This window comes from Octopus sinensis, linkage group LG6 (assembly GCF_006345805.1).
Source record: "Octopus sinensis linkage group LG6, ASM634580v1, whole genome shotgun sequence".
Taxonomy (NCBI): Eukaryota; Metazoa; Mollusca; class Cephalopoda; order Octopoda; family Octopodidae; genus Octopus; species Octopus sinensis.
In genome coordinates, this window is record NC_043002.1 from 107473696 (window position 1) to 107497190 (window position 23495).

The 23495-nt window shown below is 39.4% G+C and overlaps 1 protein-coding gene across 3 annotated transcripts in view; it reads left to right on the plus strand.

The window, feature by feature from the left end:
• The window catches only part of LOC115213499 (delta-like protein D), a 159550-nt gene that overhangs the window by 93443 nt on the left and 42612 nt on the right, over positions 1-23495 (plus strand). Inside the window, exon 1 of one of the 3 annotated variants that reach the window (XM_036504198.1) lies at positions 22078-22480. The exons of 1 other annotated variant lie outside the window; for it this stretch is intronic. The gene's annotated coding sequence lies outside the window, so the exon portion shown is untranslated. Of the gene's footprint in view, positions 1-22077; positions 22481-23186; positions 23371-23495 lie in introns of those variants that run through there. One more of the 3 variants, XM_036504199.1, reaches the window with a different exon arrangement.

Below are 23495 nucleotides of genomic sequence, written 5' to 3' on the forward strand. Positions count from 1 at the left end.
AGAAGTATGATTTTAAAAACTGTTTTCGTTTTTACGGTAATGCAATGAAATTTTCCTTTGGAAATACATCTACGGCCTAGTGAACAAGCATTCAGGTGTATGTGCTTACAGGATTGTGAACTGTGGTTTGATTAGGAATCGGATGCTAAAGATAGCTATGCCTTGTGATGGAATAAAATACTTTTATAAAATTTTAACCACAAATTTCTAACTCTGGAGCTAAAAATTATTAAATTTTAAAAAAAATTGTTATATTTATGGTGATGGTGGAAGTGTTTTTGCCGCAAGTTGAAGAATGTTTTAGCTCCGGAGTTGGAAACTTGTGGTTAAAAGGAGTATTAAACCAAGTGGTGTTTCTTTCTTTATTTCTTTTCGGAGAATCCACTTCGTGCTTATCGCGAAACGCATAAAAAAAAATTTAACAAGAATATTTAGAATATTATTGGTGATTAGGGAGCGACTCAATGGGTTTTCTAAAAGGAGAGAACTGAGGAACGGAGATTGACAGTTACGACGAGAAAGCTGTCTTTAAATTAGTCTCGATAACGAATTTTAAATTTAGCTCCTTGAAAAAGTTATGAAGTTCTTTCCTAAACTATTTCTGCAAAGTCTTTTCACATTGGAAGCACTCCGTCGGTTACGACGACGAGGGTTCCGGTTGATCCGATCAACGGAACAGCCTGCCCGTGAAATTAACGTGTAAGTGGCTGAGCACTCCACAGACACGTGTACCCTTAACGCAGTTCTCGGGGATATTCAGCGTGACACAGAGAGTGACAAGGCCGGCCCTTTGAAATACAGGTACAAAAGAAACAGGAAGTAAGAGTGAGAGAAAGTTGTGGTGAAAGAGTACAGCAGGTATCACCACCATCCCCTGCCGGAGCCTCGTGGAGCTTTTTTAGGTGTTTTCGCTCAATAAACACTCACAACGCCAGGTCTGGGAACCGAAACCGCGATCCTACGACCGCGAGTCCGCTGCCCTAACCACTGGGCCATTGCGCCTGCACCTTTTCACATTACCCACTTCTCAAATATACTGGGATTTATGATGTAAGCGATTTTTTGTCTGCTCGATTAGCGATAACCTAAGCGTCCGTCTGTATGTATATACGTGTCTGTGTATGGCTGTGCGTGCATGTGTGTTCGCGCGCGTGGTTCTGGATCATAATCCAAAAATTACACAACTCAGGAATGACGTAATCTCGAAAGCTCGGGCTTGTGGGTTAACCTTCCGAAATTATGGGGGTTACGTGTGTGTGTTTTTTTATGTCTTCAGGAAGAATTCTGTTATCGTCAGGCCTACAGCGGGATGGGATCCTCCTGGTCTAAAAATACCCGAAGAGACGGTGTCTCTATCACTCCTTCAAGGAATTGAGGACCCAGAAGACACAAGCATGCGCGTGCCCGTACACACACACACACACACACACGTTGTATTAATGTTTGTTTTTATGTCGAGTTATAAAAGCAATTTAGCATTAAACTGAAGGATTACTCAATACGTCACTTAGCGGTTCGGCAAAAGACACCGATAGAATAAGTACCGGGCTTACAAAGTATAAGTCCCAGGGTCGAGTTGCTCGACTAAAGGCGGTGCTCCAGCATGGCCGCAGTCAACTGACTGAAACAAGTAAAAGAGTAAAAAGAGTAATACTTGGATCTTTTCTATTTTGAGGCCAGTTTTTTCAAATTTTTCCTACTGAACCAAACAATTTGAAACTTCGTATACTGGTAGAATGTGTCAAAAGTAAACTTAATTGTAAACCAGAATGAAAACGGAATTGTAACTTCTAAGTTTAACGTTGTTTAATAATTAGAATTTTAACCAATGATATTCCGTCATTCGGCTTTATTTTATTTACTCCGTCTAGACCACCAATTTCGTGACGTATTTAACATCTTAAATGTAAACAAGTCAGCCACCTTCTAATAACAATATTTAAAACTAGTTAATAAGCCACATGTATTAAATTGAAAATGTTTCCATTCTGTATGTCTGCATGTATGTGTGTGTGTATGTATGTGTAAGTGTGTGTGTGTGTGTGTGTATGTATGTGTGTGTGTGTATGTATGTGTGTGTGTGTATGTATGTATAGCCGATTCATCGTAATCGTAATTACGATAAATTGGCCATACATACATAGATACATACACACACACACATACATGCAGACATACATATACACATACACCGAGTAAAAAATTTCAGTTATCTCTCTCTTTCACACATTACTCTCTCTGTCTCTTCACACACACTAACAGAAGCACTTCACTTACACAACATACTGTCTGTCTCCCACACCCCATCAAACACACACACACACACATGTACATCAATGCTTCCCCTAGACGGTAACTTCAAAGACAAACTTCCCTCGTCATAAAATCGCTTCCTCTTAGTCTCTTTCGCTCTCATTACTTATGTGAAAAAATAAAAGTTTTTTACGGAAATCGACGGAAAACTTGTGCTACGACAAGCGAAACTTCGCCGAAATTTAATATTAAAAAAGCAAAGAGCTGGCAGAAACGTTAGCACGCCGGGCGAAATGCGTAGCCGTATTTCGTCTGCCGTTACGTTCTGTGTTTGTTTACAGTTTTCCGAACGTTAGTACGTCACAAAAGCGCTTTCTACGTCACACTAATAGAATGCAGTCAAGTTTTACACATGAAAACAAACAATCTGATTGGTTAAAATTCGCAGTTTTAATCTACGATTAAAGTCATAAAATAGATTTTTCTCAAATAAACTAGTTCCAACCTGTGTCTTGTTTTGCTAGACTCTATCAGCATACGAAGTTTCAGATTATTTAGTTAAGTAGAAAGATCTGTGGTCCTGGCTTCAGAATAGAAAAGATCCTAATACTTTTTAGTAGAGTACATTTTTATCAAACTTTTACAAGGAGAAGCTTAACTGTGTAACGAGGGCGAGCAAGTCGAAACTTAGAAGTCATTGTGCACCTTTTCTTCGTGGAAGTTTATACACGCACCCAGGTAGATTGATCTTGACGGAAGGCAATGTGTGTGTGTGTGTGTAATAAATTTTGCCACTCGCCTTGTCTATGTCTGCAACTGTTTGCTTGTTAACTTAATTCCTCACAAATTCGCACCACCGAAACACCGGTGTAAGTTTCTGGTTCACAGACAGGGTCACATACTTCTTAAGATTATCTCCTCCCATGAAGCTGTCGTCTAAAACAATATGGCTAAAAGGTGCCTAAACTCCGAATTATCAACAAATCATGCAAGGTAGCAGGAAAATGTCAACTGGCAGCCGTTCGACCCTTAGTTTATTTTTCCGCCCCGTTTATCTAATGGCCAGCATAGGGTTCTCTGCATGTATGTGTGTAAACTCCACTCACCCCTTCTTAACCACCTGCACCCACACCGCTCACACACTTCTTTTCTGCCCCTCCCCTTACACAGAAGCCCTCACCCATTCTTCTCTTCGTAACGCCCCCCCCCCCCCCGGAGAACTGCATTTGATCCAGGCCCCTAAACTTTTTTCTCTTTCTTCTTCTAGCCTTTCTGCCATTCTTGTTCCTTTCGTTTTCTGATGACGGTTTAATGTCCGAAACGTCAAAGACTGTTTTTTTTCTCTTTCAAACGTTTTATTTTTCTTGTATTTCTTGCTCATTCATCATATGTATGTGTGTTTGTATGTATGCGGGTGCGTGTATGCATATATATATATATATATATTTGTGTATGAGTGTATGTATATATATATATAAATATATATGCATGTGTTATGTATGCATACATATATACATATTCACACATGCTTGACATCTAGAGCACAATCTAAGCCCATATAAAGTCCTCTCACAGCTTACGAACCAGATTATCGCATTACCGATTTCACCAAAGATTTTACCAAAGTTTATTTTCTGTTCCAAGACAAGTTCCTACATTTGAAAGAGGAACTTTTCTCTGAAGCGTGTCGTTAATCTATGAAATTATTACAGCATGTGAAAGACCCGCGATTCGAACTCCCGTGAAATTACTTTCTCTCTCTCTCTCTCTCTCTCTCTCTCTCTCTCTCTCCTCTCTCTCTCTCTCTCTCGTTGGTGATCCTCGAGTTTAGCGCATCAGTTTCACTTAAGTCAATGTTGATGGCATGCTCCGAGATATTGGCTCAAATCAAACAGCTCGAAATGATATAAAGCTATATGTATCTCGAAACGATCTCCATGCAAGGACAAAATAGTTTCGCTCCTTGCAAAATCTCTCCGATTTCTTCCTTTCTTTTTTGTTTTTGTTTTTTGGGTCATCTTTGCTGTCTTTGGTTATATAGCTTTTACATATTTATTTTGTTAATTGTGAAGTTGCATTGCATTTACTTAAATCCGTCATCAAAATCCGCTCCCTCCCTCCCCCCTCACCCCGCTGATATTTCCCACCAATTGCACCTTTACCCTTGCACATTACTCCCTGCATTCCCTTCTTCTCCCATCCTTAACCATCTCTTACTCTCCCCTCTGATTCCCTGTCCATATCCTCTCTTTTACTAACCATCTCCCCTACCCTGAGTGTTTTCTCCAACAACACATCACTTCCATCTTTATCTCCTCCCCAGCTACTCCTCCTCCTCCCCCTCCTCATCCTTATGTAATGTGAGGTTGCCATGTATCTCTTCTATAGCAAGGCATCTGTGCTTGCCCTTCCCTCATACTTCAGTCTCTCAGTACTTGGCATAAAGCTACCTCTCTCCACCACCCCGCTCATACCCCTCCTCCCTCGCACTTGGATCATTTCCTCTTCTTTTCTGTCTTTCAACTTGGCAACCTCACCAGTGCTGGTGGCAGGAATAAAAGGGGTTGGCATTAGGAAAGGGCATCCAGCTGCAGGAAACATGCCAAAACTGATTCTGGGTCTCAGCACAGCCCTGCTGCTTGCCAGATCCTGTTGAACCATTTAGCTCATGCCAGCATGGAAAACGGGTGCTAAACGATGATGATACAAACACACACGATGTTGCCATGGGCCAGGGACTGGGGTGCAAGCGCATCCCCTAAAATTTTTGTGGGATCCAAAATCAAAATTTGCACCCTTACTTACTTTTCGCAGGTTTACAAAACTGAGTAAAAAGCGATTTGTAAAAAGTAGCTTTGATTGGGTTTCTTCTCAAAGAACGTAAATAAACTCAAAGAGTAGAAAGATGAAGCCAGTCGCTGAGTAAATTGTTTAAGGTGATCGTGGCTGCACGATGGCCACGTGCACGCACTTGGCCAGGAACTTCTCCACTGCAGCTCAAGAATTGAGACGTGCATTCTTGACGAGGCTGGTTGCAGCGAATTGCCGGGGTCCATCTGCTTTTGTCACGCCTGCCCGTCAGGCGTTGCCCTCTTCCGCCGGAGTCAGTCCTTGGAGGCTTGAGATTGTTCTCCTCTGCTTGCTTCGCTGATGTTGGTGTTTAGTCTGGGACCTCATCCTCGACCTTGTCGCCATGGGTGGCCCTACCAGGAGTTTAAGACTCCAGACGGCATCGCTCTTGGAATCATTGGCACACACAAGGGCGATGTTTCGCTTGTCGTAGCACACGTTTCCGTCGATTTCCTCCGTCGATTTCCGTAAAAAATGTAAACACTGAATCGGCCATACATACATACATACATACACACACACACACATACATACACACACACACATACATAGATACATACACACACACATACATGCAGACATACATATACACGTACACCGAGTAAAAAATTTCAGTTATCTCTTTCTTTCACACATTACTCTCTCTGTCTCTTCACACACACTAACAGAAGCACTTCACTTACACAACATACTGTCTGTCTCCCACACCCCATCAAACACACACACGGGGACTTCAAGAGAAATTTCCTCGTCATAAAATCGCTTCCTCTTAGTCTCTTTCGCTCTCATTACTTATGTAAAAAAATAAAAGTTTTTTACGGAAATCGACGGAAACTTGTGCTACGACAAGCGAAACATCGCCCACACAAGCTCTTACACCACGGCAAGGGATGACCATTGGAAGAGTTAAATAAATAATTTTTTTTAAATGAACTTATTTGTAAAAATTTTGGGGCCTGGGTTTGCACCCCCTAAACAAATTTCGTTCCCGAGCCAATGGATATTGCTGTATTAAGGTTCATGGACACCATGAGAGGTGTGTTCAGTCGTTTTGATGTGTTTAATTCGGATCCTTATCCCCCAAATACACGTCTTGATAAACCGAAGTGAAGGTGATGTTTGAAAATCAAAGATCGTGTGAAGTGTTTCTCTTTCGGTGGTGCCCCAGCTTGACCGCAGCCGCATGGCTGAAGCGAGTAAAAGAATAAAAGGATGTTTGCTAGAATTACCTTACAGGTGTGGCCTGTTTCATAATAAGAACTATCTCTAAGGTCTGCTTGATAGAAAAAAAAGTACAAATGTTACCCATGTCTGTTTTAAGTGGTGGCCCGACCTACTTAAAAATAGCAGTCAAATATTCCCGGAATGATCATCTATCGTCTCCTAGAAACAACAGAGTCGTGGTGGTGACGCTGGTGCCGGTGCCGCCGCCTACATACTCAGTACGAGGGCGGCGAGCTGGCACAATCGTTAGCACGCCGGGCGAAATGCGTAGCCATATTTCGTCTGCCGTTACATTCTGAGTTCAAATTCCGCCGAGGTCGACTTTGCCTTTCATCCTTTCGGGGTCGATTAAATAAGTACCAGCTACGCACTGGGGTCGATGTAATCGACTTAATCCGTTTGTCTGTCCTTGTTTGTACTCTCTGTGTTTAGCCCCTTGTGGGCAGTAAAGAAATAGATATTTCGTCTGCCGTTACGTCCTGAGTTCAAATTCCGCCGAGGTCGACTTAGCCTTTCATCCTTTCGTAGTCGATTAAATAAGTACCAGTTACGCACTGGGGTCAATATAATCGACTTAATCCGTTTGCCTGTCCTTGTTTGTACTCTCTGTGTTTAGCCTCTTGTGGGTAGTAAATAAATAGTTATTTCGCCTGCCGTTACGTTCTGAGTTCAAATTCCGCCGAGGTCGACTTTGCTTTTCATCCTTCCGGGGTCGATTAAATAAGTACCATTTACGCACTGGGGTCGATATAATCCGTTTGTCTGTCCTTGTTTGTCCCCTCTATGTTTAGCCCCCTGTGGGCAACAAAGAAATATACATACTCAGTGCTTAAGGGAACACTCAAAGGCTGTATTTTATTTCACCATTTGACAATATTTTGAATCTGGTATTTATTCTATCGGTCTGTTTTGTCGAACCGCTAGGTTATGGGGACGTGTGCGTGCGCGCGCGTGTGTGAAAAAGTACAAAATATACAAAAATAACAGTTGTAAGGAATGAAATGGGATTATTGTATTAAACGAGTTTTGCGTTATATAACACGTGGTCGGCCGACATGCTAGTAAGAGTAGCCAAATATTTTTCAATTCACAACCTAGCTATATTAAAAAAACAAAACAAACACGAGATTATATATTGGATAATGTACTCTGAATAGACGGGATCGTCATGGGTAGATTGTTTTTTATTAATATTAATCATCGGCGGAAAAGATTTTCAGGTTAGAAAAATATTCAAATTTACCGCCAGTTATTGGCGGTTATCTCCCTTGGATCATTAATCGCTTCAGATAAACTTGGATTTCACTTACAGTTGGAAATCTCTGTGTGTGTGTGTAATCCTACATACATGCGCATGTGTGTGTGTATTTATATTTCTTAATTAATCACCTCACTCTATATGTATGCGCTTATGCATAACATATAAATATAACTTTGCACACACACACACGCGACTATATACTACACGCGTGTTGATAACCTTCTTTTCTTGTTTGTACTAAATGATGTACTATTTATGTATTAATAAATTATAATAGTCCTTTCTACTTTATATGTACAAGGCCTGAAATTTTGGGGGTTGGAAATTTTGGGGTTCGATCACATCGATTTCGTTTCTCACCTGCTATTTATTTTCATTGACTTCGAAAAGGATGAAAGGCAAAGTCTACCTTGGTGGAATTTGAACTCTGAACGTAAAGAGCCGGGGGGGGAAAAAAATGGAAAGACTTCCGCCCGTCCCCACCGACTCGTTTTCTCCCAAATTTGCTTATTTTTGTAAATTTTTTTGACAAAAATCCCCGTTTTCGGATACGGAGGTTTTGGAAAATTGCCAAAAATCGGTATTGTGAAATCCCCCCTTCCCCCAACTTCTTCAATTTTGACTTTTTTCCCCAACACTAACCCTAAAACCCTAACCCTAACCCTAACTCTAAAACACTAACCCTAACCCTAAAACACTAACCCTAACCCTAAAACACTAATCCTAATCCTAAAACCATAACCCTGACTCTAACCCTAAAACCCTAATCCTAAAACCGTAACCGTAATTACAGAAATGTTTTGAAATTTTTGTCCGAAAATTGATGTCCGTATTTTTCCGCATATTTTGAAAAAAAAATTGTAAAAAAAGTTTAAAATGAAGGGAAAGGGGGTGGGGTGGTAATTTAGAAATGTCGATTTATGCCAATTTTTTTGCAGATTCGAATTCCTTGTTGCCGAAAATGTGGGGTTTGTGTCAGAAAAAAATTTTTTTTTCAAAGGCTGGTTTTTTTGTGGGGGACGGGCGGAAGTCTTGCCAAAAAAATACCACCAAGTACTGATATCAACCAGCTGATGTAACAAACTCGCTTGAAACTACCGAAGACTAATAATAATAATAATGGTTTCAAATTTTGCCACAAGGACAGCAATTTTGGAGGAAGAGATGAATCAATTACATCGACCCCAGCACGCAACTGGTACTTATTTTACTAACCCCGAATGGATGAAAGGCAAAGTCAAGCTCGGCGGAATTTGAACTCAGAACATGAAGACGGGCGAAATACCTAATTCTTTGCTACCCAAAAGGGGACAAACAAGGACAGACAAGGACAGACAAACGGATTAAGTCGATTAGATCGACCCCAGCACGCAACTGGTACTTATTTTACTAACCCCGAAAGGATGAAAGGCCAAGCTGGAGCACTGCCTTTAGTCGAGCAAATCGACCTCAGGACTTATTCTTTGTAAGCCTAGTACTTATTCTATTGGTCTCTTTTGCTGAACCGCTAAGTTACGGGGACGTAAACACACCACTATCGGTTGTCAAGCAATGTTGGGGGACAAACACAGACACACAAACATACACACACACACACACATATATATATATATATACATATATACGACAGGCTTCTTTCAGTTTCCATCTATGAAATCCACTCACAAGGCATTGGTTGGCCCGGGGCTATAGCAGAAGACACTCGCCCAAGATGCCACGCAGTGTGACTGAACCCAGAACCATGTGCTTCGTTAGCAAGCTACTTACCACACAGCCACTCCTACAGCTTGTGTGGAATTTGAGAGGAAATTGGATCAAAGCCTTCTGTCGTGTCTGAAGGACAAATATACATTGATCAATAGATAATATAGATTGATAGATAGATAGATTGATAGTGAGAGAAAGAGGGGGTAGGGTGGTGATGTGTGTAGTGAGACGTTTGCTTCCTTACCAGGTTCCAGGTTCAATCCCACTGCATGGCGCCAAAGCTTTGTGAGTGGATTTGGCAGGCTGAAATGCTGTGTAGGTGTCTTTGTGTTTATCTCACACCACCACCACCACTTGACAACTGTTGTTGGTTTGTTTATGTCCCCATAACTTAGCAATTTGGTTTAAGAGACATAGAAGTAAGTACCAGGCTTCAAATAATAATAATAATAATAATAATAATAATAATAACAATGGTAACAATAATAATAATGATAGTAATTAATAAGTACCGCGGTCAATTTATTTGACTAAACCTATCAAAGTAGTACTCCAGCATGGCCACAGTCTTTAGATGAAAAATAGATAGAAAGATACATACACACATAAATAGATACTCCTACACACACACATATATGCATAAATATATACATGACAATCATTCAAAGCCACAGTCTTATTATAAAAGCAATTAACACCAAACAAGATCAATAATATATACAAATTACAAAGTAGACAACTTTTTTTTTTCTGTAATCATCGACCGACCTCATTATTTTCCTGAATTCAATTAACGTTGTTAAATTTGTGGAGTTATGAAAAAAGATTAAACTGTAAAATTATTCATTACTAGAGAGAATTTCATTTTAAGGAGACATTGATTTTTTAAAAAAAAATTACAATGAATGTGTGTGTGTGTGTGTGTGTGTGTGTGTGTGTGTATTATGTTGGTTGAATGTATGTATGTATATTAACTTTTATGATTTACCAGCAGTAAAGTGGTGAGCAGGCAGAAACGTTAGCACGCCAGGTGAAATGCTCAGCGGTATTTCATCTGCCGTTACATTGTGAGTTCAAATTCCGCCGATGTCGACTTTGCCTTTCATCCTTTCGGGGTCGATAAATTAAGTATCGGTTATGTGCTGGAGTCAATGTAATCGACTTAATCCCTTTGTCTGTCATTGTTTGTCCCCTCTGTGTTTAGCCCCTTGTGGGTAATAAAGAAATAGGCATTTCATCTGTCTTTACATTCTGAGTTCAAATTCCGCCAAGGTCAACTTTGCCTTTCATCCTTTCAGGGTCGATAAATTAAGTACCAGTTATGCACTGGGGTCAATGTAATCGACTTAATCCCTTTGTCTGTCCTTGTTTGTCCCCTCTATGTTTAGCCCCTTGTGGGCAATAAAGGAATAAGAAATGTTAGCACGCTGGGCGAAATGCTGAATGGTAGTTCATCTCTCTTTATGTTATGTGTTAAAATTAGACTTTGCCTTTTATCCTTTCGGGGTCAATAAATTAAGTATTGGGATCGATCTAACTGACTGACCCCTTCCCCCAAAATTTCGGGCTTTGTGCCTGCCTGGAGTAGAAAAGATTATTTACCAGCAGGAAGGTGGTGAGCAAGTAGAATTGTTCTGTGCTGGAAAATATGCATAGTACCATTTCTTCCATCTTCAGAATTCTGAGTTCAAATGCTGCCAAGGTTGGCTTTGCCTTTCACCCTTTTGGGGCTGATAAAATAAGTACCAGTTTAGTACTGGAGTCAATGTAAGAGCTTACCTCTATCTCTGAAATTGCTGGCCTTGTGCCAAAATTTGACACCATTATTTACTAGCAGGACCGTGGGAATACGGCATTTTATAAATATGTCTTCATTTGTATAAATTTCCAGATCTTCATATAATTTCTTTGAAAAAAATCTTGATTATGTCTCCAGCGTCATTCCATAATTTTAAGGTTGTTAGTGGAAAAGAAGGAACATTCAAACTCATTTCATTATGTCTTGGATTTTGTTCCATAGTTAAAGCTTCTCAAAACCTAACAAGAGAGGCAAAGTAATTAAGGATTTGTTAGAAAAAATGAATCATTTATTATTAGAATTTGTGCCGAAATTAAATGTTTGTTGTAGTTTACAAAACTACTTGAATAATAAACAGAAAGGAGCTCATGTAAGTTTCTTTAGTTTTTGATATATATAATCAACACTATTTAATGTCCATGCTGGTAGGGATTGGATGGTTGAATAGGGTCCAGTTGACCAGAGGGGTTGTGTTAGTATGGTAGAGCTGAAAACGAGGTAATTTCTACTCTTCTCCTCTGGACGCCATCTGCTCGCGATACCAGAGGGTGCACACTCTCCTACCCTGATGTAATGTCCAGGGATACAGGCATCCAGCAAGAGGACCTCCGTAATGCTATGATGGACAGTGAGGTCTGGCACAACATAGTAAATTCCATTGTCTCGACCACGGTCGAACAATGATGATGATGATGGTTTCTACAACTGGATACCCTTCCAAGTGGCACCCACTTTACAGAGTGTACTGGGTGCTTTATTCATGGCACCAACATTAGTGAGGTCACCAAGCAAGCAGCTTGCAATAGGAGTGCAGTTCTGAGGGAGGTAGCTTTATATCAGGCATTGAGAGGCTAAAGTATGATAGAGGGACAGGCACAGGTGTCTTGTTGCGGAGGAGATACATGGCTACTCTTGGAGGTAAGGGAGAAAGAATGGTGGAGATGAGGTATCAGAGCATACGGTGAAGCTACAAGAATGTGAATAAAGTGGGAACGGGGACAGAGGGTTGAATGAGTAGGCACAATCACAAGAGTGTGAAAGGAGAGTGACTGACGGTTAGAGGTGAGGGTAGAAGTGAAAGCAAATAAGTTGAAGAAGGGTGGAGGCATGGACAATGGTCGAATCCCAGTTTGGGGTAAGTTAAAGGAAAACAGGATCTCGTTTTTATGTTCAGCTGTCCCTCCTTCACTGTCTTTCATTCAGCGTTGAGAACTGGGTCTTTAGTATACAACATTTTACAAGAGATTTGCTCTGTTATGGCCCAAGGGATTGTAATAAATAGATTGGTGCCAAGAACTGAGCTGCAATGGATACCTACATACACACGTGGAAATTCCTTGCAGAACTCATTGTTACCAAATTCACTCACATAATGTTGATCAACCTGGATGCTGGAAGACAGTAACCATGTGGTTTTGGTTTCAGTCCCAGGGCACAGTACTTTGGGTATCTAAGTGAACTTCTTAAACACACAACCATGCTAGTGTTTATATTTTTTCTTCTATGTATGTATGCATGCATGTATGTGTTTGTCTATCTATCTATCTATCTATCTATCTATCTATCTATCTATCTATCTATCTATCTATCTGTCTGTCTGTTTGTCCAGCTATCTTTCTCTCTAGCTAAATAGCTACCTAGCTATTTATCTATCTATCTATCTCATATATATATATATAATATATATATATATATATATATATAGAGAGAGAGAGAGAGAGAAGAGAGAGAGAGAGAGAGAGAGAGAGAGAGGGAGAGAGAAATCAAGAGTACAGGAAAAAAACAACAAATGTCAATTAGACGTACAAGGTGAATATACTAGACTGATGTTCAGTGGAAGTTTTAGATGGAAAAACAGAAGTGGAAATGACATTTCAAGCATGGCTCTCCATCGGAAAGAGGAAAAAGTTCATTGATGAGGAAAAGGAAGAAGGAGTAGATAGGCCGAGAAAAGCACATCTCATTTACATGGCTGAAGAAACTAAACTCTACCTATATATATATATATATATATATATATATACTAGCAGTATCGCCCGGCGTTGCTCGGATTTGTAAGGGAAATAACTATATAAGCATTTTTAGAGATGTAAAGTATAATAGCCATCTCAATATGGCTAACCACAAAGGGGGTGGGTGTTACTGTAGCTTTTTACTTTCTGAGATTTAATAATACATTTTTAGAGAGTTACTTCCCTTATATAAACCGAGCGAAAATGCATTAAAAATGTGGAAAAATTATGGTAAATTTTTTTTTAAATCGTAGACTCATCGTAGACATGCGCTAATACCCAGAAGGGCTCGATATGAATCACGACTATAAGATACCCGGTTTTGGTTACACTGCACCGCAAAATGTGGGAGTAGTTAGGAATCTAAATCGTAGGAGACAGACACCACACAACCTCTCTTTTATATATATAGATATGTAGAATGCATGTTTGTATCTATGTTTTTATATATGCATTATTTCTCCCACTCTCTCTCTCTCATATGTGTGTTGAGTTTTTCTATTTAGTATCAAACACCATATGATGTGATATAATTTCTTCTACCACCACCACCACTACTGCTGCTATCACGACAAATGGGTTTAACCCCTTTCAACACAACCGATTTGTAATCACCCCTTATTGTATTACACGAAAGGCTTATGTTGAAACTTAAACCTTCTGTTATGATTTTAAGAAACCTTTTGCTAAGTTATGTTTATGTGCTAATTAGATTAATAATGGAAAAGTTGATTATTTTATTAAAACTTACCACATTCGTCATTGTTTTCCAAAATTAATTAAAATGCATGAACAGTGTGTTTCATTAAAAGTCTGATTAGGAAAGGGTTAAATATAAGTGAATGTGACTATTGTTTGTTCTACAGGGGGAAAATGTAACAAGTGGGTGAGAATTCTAGGCCCCAGTATGAAATAAAGGTTTCTTATTGTGAGTTAGGTCCAGGTTTGTGTCCATAACCCTGTTGTTGAACAGGGATGGAATTTCTTCAAAATTAACGATCCAACCAAAACAGACTAAATGAATTTAATAATTTCATTATTCTCAATCAGTTATTAAGATAATTACTAGATTTATGCTCAAAGATAGTTTTGTTGTGACCAGCTCAACTTTTTATGTTTCTGAGGCAACATACTCCAATGTATCTTTATTTAAGATAGTAGCATGTGATTTGAAGGAGATTTGGCTGCTATTTCTATTTGGCACATAGTGATCAATAAATTCAGCCTTGATCAGGCACACCTTGATCTGACATATCTATAAACCCTTTTGGTACCAACTCACCTCATACTGCCTCTAGTTCTATGATAGTTGTTTAAAGTGATCTAAATCAAAATCTCTCATTAAAATTTCAAATTAATTTTGGCTCTAATCACCAGCTGAATTATAACAAAATTATTTTACAGAATTTATCATTATTATCAAAAATTAATTGACACCAAAGGACATCTATTTTAACAGAAATTCAGTTACAAAATGGCTAAAGGTCTCCCAGTTGTGGTCTGTACATTTTTTCAGGACTACATTATCCAACATAGTAGGATGCAGTTTGAGGAAAATTTGGATGCTATTTCTTGCAGGTTGAACAAACACGAAGAGATTGCTCCATTAGCTTTTTGGAAGCAAGTTGTAACAAGTGGTGGCGTTGTTGCTAAACAAAACAAGGTGCTAAATTTTGGAGAGAAGTATGATAACAGACAGCAGAGTGTAAAAATACTTGAAATGAGGGCCTAATATCGTGAGTAGATTAGCAACAAGAACATCTGTAGGACAAGTACTATCACCTGGAGAGGTCTATAAGTGTGGAGGTCGGTGATAAATCGGCCTTCTTCAAACACTTGCTATTATCTTTCTCTCTCTTTCTTTTCTTTAAGAGCCACTAACAACTGCTGCTCGTCTTCTTGTTTCTTTCTCCAACCGAAAGACAAGTTTTAATTTACTGAGATTTGTTTTTGTATACAACATTCTGTACATCACCATCTGCCTGACATTGTAATGAGCTTTGTTGATGAAATTGTTTCTTTGTCCTTGTTTCACAATCAATCTGAAATATCCTCATCATCGTATCATCATTTAACCCTTTAGTGTTTAAACCGGCCATATCCGGCCCAAATATTCTATATGTTTGATATTCAAACTGGCCATATCTAGCCTATCACACCTAACCTACATTGACATTCTAAAAATAAACAATCATATCATTGAAACCTCAAGGCTATAACATAATGCATGATTAATTCAAAACAATTTGAGTGAAAAAGTATTACATTTAATAGAGAAATTTGAACATCAAAGGGTTAATGTCCATTGTCCATGCTGTCATGGGTTGGGCGGTTTGACAAGGACTGGAAGGCTGCACCAGACCCCTGTCTGATTTGGCATGGTTTCTATGGCTGGATGTCCTTCCTAACGCCAACCACTCCAAGAGTGTAATGGGTGCTTTTACGTGCCATTTGCATGATACCAATACCTGCCTTGATTGCAATTTTGCTTGGCTTGTTGGGTTGGGGTTTATTCTGCTCCAACTTAATTGAAGCCCCATACCAAGTAGAGACCTCTTACAGGGTCACCTGGCCTACTCAAAATGACTGCTATCTTCAAAAGTAAGGACATGTTTGGATCTATTCTTAGATACACTGTGCTTGGATTAACATTGAGAAATGAAGAAGATGGTTGTTATTGAAATATCTTTAATGATAGACCTGTTTAATCAGGACTAACCAAGGTTTAAACAGCGACATATACTTGCTTGAGCTAACAAGACAGAACTTACTTGGTTACTCAACCTACTAGAAAGAGCAGCCAAATCAGAACTGACTTGCAGACAACCAACAACTTGTGTGGCAGTTTTTGATGGTGTCCCCTTTTTAATGACTACTCAATATTTACACAATTCATGAAGAAGACAAGCCAACACCCAGAATTATTAATGTATTCAACTAACCCCTTCCTCTCAGCTTTGTCCCATCCCCTCAAAATTGATGGTCCTATGGTTAAATCGGAAGCCATTATTCTTTTCTACTCTAGGCACAAGGCCTGAAATTTTGGGGGAGGAGGCCAGTCGATTAGATTGACCCCAGTGCGTAATTGGTATTTAATTTATCGACCCCGAAAAGATGAAAGGCAAAGTCAACCTCGGTGGAATTTGAACTCAGAACACAAAGACAGAAGAAATACTGCTAAGCATTTTGCCCAGCGTGCTAACGTTTCTCCCAGCTTGCCCACCTTTTCAAAGGCCATTATTATCATTGTTATAGCATTGAGTTTGCCAAATCTTCAGCATGAACGACAAAATGTGTAGCAACATTTCTTCCAACCATTTACATTTGGAGTTCAAATACTGCTGAGGTAACTTTGTCATTAGTACCAGTCAAGCACTTTGTGCCTATATTAGAATCAATTATTATAATTTAAGGTAACGAGCTGGCAGAATCATTAGCATGCCGGGCGAAATGCATAGCAGTATTTTGTCTGCCTTTGCATTCTGAGTTCAAATTCCACTGAGGTCAACTGTGACTTTTATCCTTTCAGAATTGATGAAATAAGTACCAGCTATGCACTAGGGTCGATGCAATCAACTAGCCCCCTTCCCCCCAAATTTTCAAGGCCTTGTGCCTAAAGTAGAAATAATTATGGTTTATGATTGTTGTTATTATTATTATATTATTATTATCATCAAGGCGGTGAGCTGGTAGAACTGTTAACATCCTGGACGAAATCCTTAGCGGTATTTCGTCTTCTTTACATTCTGAGTTCAAATTCCACCAAGGTTGATCTTATCTTTCATCCTTTCGGGGGGTCAATAAATTAAGTACCAGTTGCGTACTGGGTCGATCAAATTGACTGGACCCCCTACCCACAAAAATTTCAGGCTTTGTGCCTATAGCAGAAAGGATTATTATTATTATTATTATTATTATTATTATTATTATTTTATTATTATTATTATTAAGGTGGCGAGGTAGCAGAATTGTTAGCACGCCAAGCAAAGATGCTTAGCAGTATTTTGCTCATCATGACATTCTGAGTTCAAATTCTGCCAAGGTCGACTTTGCCATTCATCCTTTTGGGGTCGATAAATTAAGTACCTATGAAGCACTGGGGTCGATGTAATTGACTAGTCCCCTCCCTCGTGCCTATAGTAGAAAGGATTTTATTATTATTGAGCTGGCAGAATCGTTAGCTTGCTGGGAAAAATGCTTAGCGGTATTTCATCTGTCTTTACATTCTGAGTTCAAATTCTGCCAAGGTCGACTTTGCCCTTCATCCATTTGGGGTCAATAAAATAAGTACCAGTTGAGCACTGTGGTCGATGTAATCAGCTTACCCACTTTTCCAAAATTTCAGGTCTTGTGCCTATAGTAGAAAAGATTATTATTATAGTTGTTGTTGTTGTTGTTGTATTTATTCTTGTCCCTTTATATTCTGAGTTCAAATCCCACAGAGATTGACTTTGCCTTTCAAAAACCCAAAACTATAATCATTCATGGGGCTAGAATCAAAATAGAATCAAAATAGACAGACTTCCAATAGGAATTAATGCAAGGGTTCTATTCAGAATTATGAAAAGGTGGTTTAGAAAGACTGTCTTGAATTTGTAAATCAAATGGAAATTGTAGTTGTGATACCCGTGCCAGTGGCACGTAAAAAGCACCAACCGATCATGGCCGTTGCCAGCCTCCCCTGGCACCTGTGCCGGTGGCACGTAAAAACCACCCACTACACTCACAGAGTGGTTGGCGTTAGGAAGGGCATCCAGCTGTAGAAGCACTGCCAGATCAGACTGGAGCCTGGTACAGTTCAAATTCCGCCGAGGTCGACTTTGCCTTTCATCCTTTCAGAGTTGATAAATTAAGTACCAGTTGCATGCTGAGTTGATCGAATCGACTGCCCCCCCCCTCAAATTTTCAGGCCTTATGCCTAAAGTAGAAAAGAAAATTGGGCGTCTGAAAGGCAGTGAGCTGGCAGAAATGTTAGCACACCAAGTGAAATGCTTAGTGGTATGTAGTCTATTTTTACGTTCTGAGTTCAAATTCTGCGAGGTCGACTTTGTCTTTCATCCTTTCAGGGCTAATTAAACAAGTACCAGTTATGCACTGGGGTCAATGTAATCGACTTAATCCCTTTGTATGTCCTGGTTTGTCCCCTCTGTGTGCAATAAAGAAATAAATATGTATTTTAAGAATAAGAAGTTGGGAAATATTAAATTACCCACATTTCAAAAACAAGGTAGAATTTCCCCGTCTTTACACAAACCAATATATCACAATTGAAAGTGGGGTATATAAATGCATGTGGTCTGGGGTCGGCCTGGGAACAAGGATATCTACTGAATGCTCGTGAGTCCCTAAATCACTAAGTCCAGATGTGGTGGCCATCAACAAGACCAACATTACTGTGATACACTAATTTGTCTTCTTTTTTTATTGATTATAGAATCTGCCCCTCTTCTGGTTAACCCAGGTTAAGTGGCATGGCAGTGCTGTTCCAGAAAGATAGGAATCTCAAGGGGTGAATTGCTGGGACAATGACAGCACACCACCGAGTCTCGATGGTATCATGATGAAAAATATAGAACTGGGAGAGGTGTCCTACCTAGGACTTAATGTTCCTACAAGGACTTTGAGCTTGCATTGGGAATTTTGTTTAGATTCGGTGTAGCAGGTGTCCCTGGATATCAATAAGATTTGTAGGGCTCCACTGAGACCCCGGCAGAAATTCCTCTTGTTACAGCAGTACTACTTGATGGTGCTGCCGTCAAGAGGAATTCTCAAGAGTCTTGACACGGTCATCCGTGTAGGAGCTAGGCAGATTCCTCATCTCCCGGATACCACTTCTTCCTTTTTATATAGCAGCTATCTGTTATTATTACTGATAGACAGGGAGCATAACCTGTTGTGTGAGCTGAGGGGTGATGATGTTGTTGAAGATGGATTTGAACAGGGGTTGAGGGGGAATGGACAACTTTAAGCCCATAAGTCTCCTCAGCATTTTAAGATTTTGATAAAGGTGCTTGCTGACTTAGAGGTTTGGCTTTTACAATGAGAGATGCACAAACTGGTGCAATTACTACCAGCTATATCAATGACAATCTACACCTCATCTGACATGTCGGTATCATATCTTACCTCAGTGTACCTGTAATTAATTCAGCTCAGTCTCTTTTGTACATTTTAGCAGTGGAGCTATTCCTGCAGAGGCTGACAACATTGATGGTCATCCTGTTTGAACTGCAACTCAGATCAATTATATCTATATACACAGGTGACATCATTGTCATGGTGACAGATACATCACAGATTCCTGGCTGGTAAATAGGTGTGGTTACCAATCGTGATTTTTTTTTTTTCTCTCTTAAACCGAACTCTTTGAGTTGCAGTCTTGCACCAAGCAAAGACTGAACTTGGGTGTTTGATGTTTGAAATGTTGCCAAGCATTCACAGCATTCTACCAGCTGGATAATGGGGTGAGTGGAAAACCAGCTCTTGCATTCTGTAGAGGGATAGTTAGAGGTATGAATGGTGAAGGCTTGGCAGCACTTCTGGGCGCTGATGAGGACAGTCTGGAGGACTTTCAGATCAAGTATTATAGGCAATTTCCAAAACTCTTTGGCCTGTTTGGAATAAACTTTCCAGGCATGGCTCTTTTAGGGCCCCAACTAAACATGTCCAAAATGCACATTATTGTTTTGTGGAGTTTCTGTTGAAAAGAAATCATCAGCTGAGTGTATCATGGAGATCAAGCCAAAGACCCTTCTTTTTAACAAGGAAGAACAGGTAGCCTTCCTCTACTTGGTGGTTGGGGCAAGGAAGCTTTGTGACAAGTCCTCATCAATCATTTCAAGCACTACTTGAAGAAGAAGGGATGGAAAGAAGGGGATAAAACTGATAAAAGCTGGGTTGCAGTGGTGAAATGGGTCCTAGCTTACACAGCTGTTGGTGTGGAGCACCCCAAGATTACTCTGGTTGTACTCTCCCCACCACCACCACCATTTCTGTTAGTCTCTATTCTTTCTGCTATTTATGGTTCTCACTTAATACATTGTATGTTAGTTTGGGTGTTGGATTAACCCTTGAAAAAGATGGAGGTTCGATTTTTAGACCAGACAGCTTTTTTGTGTGCTTAAGCAAGATGCTTCATTTCTCATCACTTCAGTCCACGTAGCTGCAAAAGAGTACTGCCGACAGCTGAAGGATTGCCTTGCTATGGTAGCTGGTCCCTTGTTTAAGTAGAGGGTGGACTACCTTGCTTCTGAAACCAGGGAGAGTCTCTGATTTAATGCTCCTCTGTATTCGAAATAGACTTTAATTTATTAATGTATCTTCATCCGTTTCTTTATTACCCACAAGGGGCTAAACATAGAGGGGACAAACAAGGACAGACAAACGGATTAAGTCGATTATATCGACTCCAGTGCATAACTGGTACTTAATTTATCGACCCCGAAAGGATGAAAGGCAAAGTCGACCGTGGCGGAATTTGAACTCAGAACGTAACGCCAGACGAAATACGGCTACGCATTTCACCCGGCGTGCTAACGGTTCTGCCAGCTCGCCACCTTATTAATGTATCTTCATCGTTGATGCTCCACCCATGCCAGCGTAGGCGACGGTCATTAAATGATGATGATAATGTCATTATTGTTGATCTCATCCTCTCACACGATTCAAACCCCATTGTTTCTTGTTGTCTTTCCTATTTTGCACTGCCCCCTCTGTTTTGAGCCCTTTATAGCAAATACAATAAACCCTCATCGTCGTCGTCCTCATCATCAATACTGAATTTACAAGTTTAGTTTTTGTTGATCGTTTCATTCCTCCAAAGAAAATCAAAGTGGGGGAAAAAGGTGAGACAGAAAAAAACAGATAGATTGGGTATATATACAATTGCTAATTAACAGCGTAACAGATAGAATCTAATTAGATCGATATATGGTAAGGGACGATGGGATAGGACGGGCCCGAGCAGCAGCAACAGCAACAACAACAGGACAATAGACACTCGTGTGGATAAATAAGCACAGTGTTTATAATTGAGTGTGTTTTAGGGCAGGGTACACAATATACAGGTACTTTACGAGATGGTGAGAGGCATATGAATGAATGTGTGTGCGCGTGTGTGTGTGTATGCTTAGGCGTGTAGGTCACCGTTTGGGTTTTCAGCTATTTTGTGTGTATGTCTGTGTGAGAGAGATTTTGAAACTAGCATTTTTGCTTATATATATATATATATATACATATATATATATATTTATATATATGTGAAAATATATGCAGGTTTTTAATTATTTATTCACATCCATCACGCCCCACCCCTGGTTTTTTTTTTATTTATTTGTTTCCATGCTTCACTTGGTATGGACTATTGTTGTTGTGATGGTTGCTCTTGTTTTTCTTCTTTTCCCCCCTGTCTTCTTCTTCTTCCCCTCTCCTCTCTCTTCCCCTATCTTACCTCTTCCCCTCCTTCCTCCCTCTCTCCTCCCGCTTTCCTCTCTCCTCCTTCTTTCCTCTCACACCTCATCTGCTCTCTCCCCCATTCCCTTCGCCATCCGATGGTTAATTTCTTCCCTCCCCCTCTCTCTCTAGTTTACCCTCTTTCTTTCTCTATCATCTGTCTCTCTCTTTATATACATATATATATATATGTATATATATACCGCCTCCCTTCTTCTTCTTCTTCTTCTTCTCTCTCCCCACGCGAGATCACTGCCAAATAAGGAACACCTACTTTACATATCTGTAGAGATCTGACGGCAGGTGCATCTCTATGGGAAATTACTTTCCTCTCTTTTCCTTCTTCTGGTTGGCAGCTGAATTCATATAAATCCAGACCAAGAAGAAAGGAATAGGTATACATACATACATACAAAATATATATATATATACATTACAGCAAATACACATTATAGTCACACAAACACGCGCATACATGAATATATATGTATTTATTAGTCGCGTGTGTCGAAGTCTACACACTCGCCGATGTGTTTATACTTACCTATTGGTATGTCCATAAAGTAATATATACACTGTTGGCTCTTATGTATAGTAATGCTTGTCAATTAGTGTATGAAACTTAAATTGCTAATAATAAGGTCTTGTTGCGTGTGACGCGCACGCACGCACTTACATGAATGGGACGAGAAGAGAAGCCGGAGGGGGAGAGAGAAATAACATTTAAGTTATATTATTACATCCTAAACACCACCAAACAAACATTTTAAGCACAGTTTGGCTACTTTGTTTTAGATACATCACTTTATTAGAAGCCTTCTTAGTCAATTAATCAAAGAAAACTGTATGTGTATTTAATATATGTAATGGCCAGTTAGAAGTTGTTTTAAAGGTCCCATCCAGACGTCCGTTTATAAATAATAGGTAAGTCAAGTCTTCATTCTGTTTAAGGCGAGACACGCGTTATTATATTCTTTCTTTATACATACATGTATATAAATATATATATATATAAATATATATATATATATATATATATTCACACGAGCACACACTGTATCTTCCATTTTTTTGGTTTCATTTTTCTTTCTATCTTGCGAATAAAAAGTAAAGATAACTTGGACATTACTAACATGGAAGGTAGAGAAGTTAACTAATTCGTTATGTGCGTAAGGCAAAAAATATATGTTTACTGACAAATTAGACTAAGTTAATAAGTGGGGGCCAGAATGACATTCATGCCTTTCTCAAGGGCATTATTAAGCTTCAGTCAAAAGATAATTATTTCAGCCCAATATTATTAACAAGGATTCTAAAAACCAATGCATGTATATTTTTATTTCAGTTGGATACAAAAGCCTTTAACTGTCCCCGACCCGTCAGGGTGAACGCGTGGAGAATGGCTATACAAACTTAAACTTTTTTTCAACAATATCATTAGAATTGTGTCTATTAGAATTTCTTTATTAATAATCCGTTCTGTTTTCTTCTTAACTTCGTTTTTGTAGCGATATTTTAAAAACTGTTCGTAAGTCCATTGTTGCACCTCACTTTTTTTTATATTTATATATATATATATGTATATATATATTGTGTCCCCCCCCCTACCTATCCTTGTCTGTCTGAACACCTCCTTCTAATTCCCTCCCAATTGTTATTACTGGGAACACCTGTGTGGCTTTCTGTTTATTTATTGTTCGTTAAACACGCGTGCTGCTTCGACTACGTGTTGCTTGTACACACACACACACCACACCACGTATTTGTCGGATTACCATCACCATCTCATTGGCGTGTATTTTACTAAAAAATATGTAAGTTTTTAATTTTTACCCTTTTAAAAAAAAAGCTTTTTAAAACTTCACTTTATATATTATAATAAGGCCGGGTGAAAACTTTGAACGTTTTTCTTCAAATGAGTTGGAGACCGCGGCAAGTT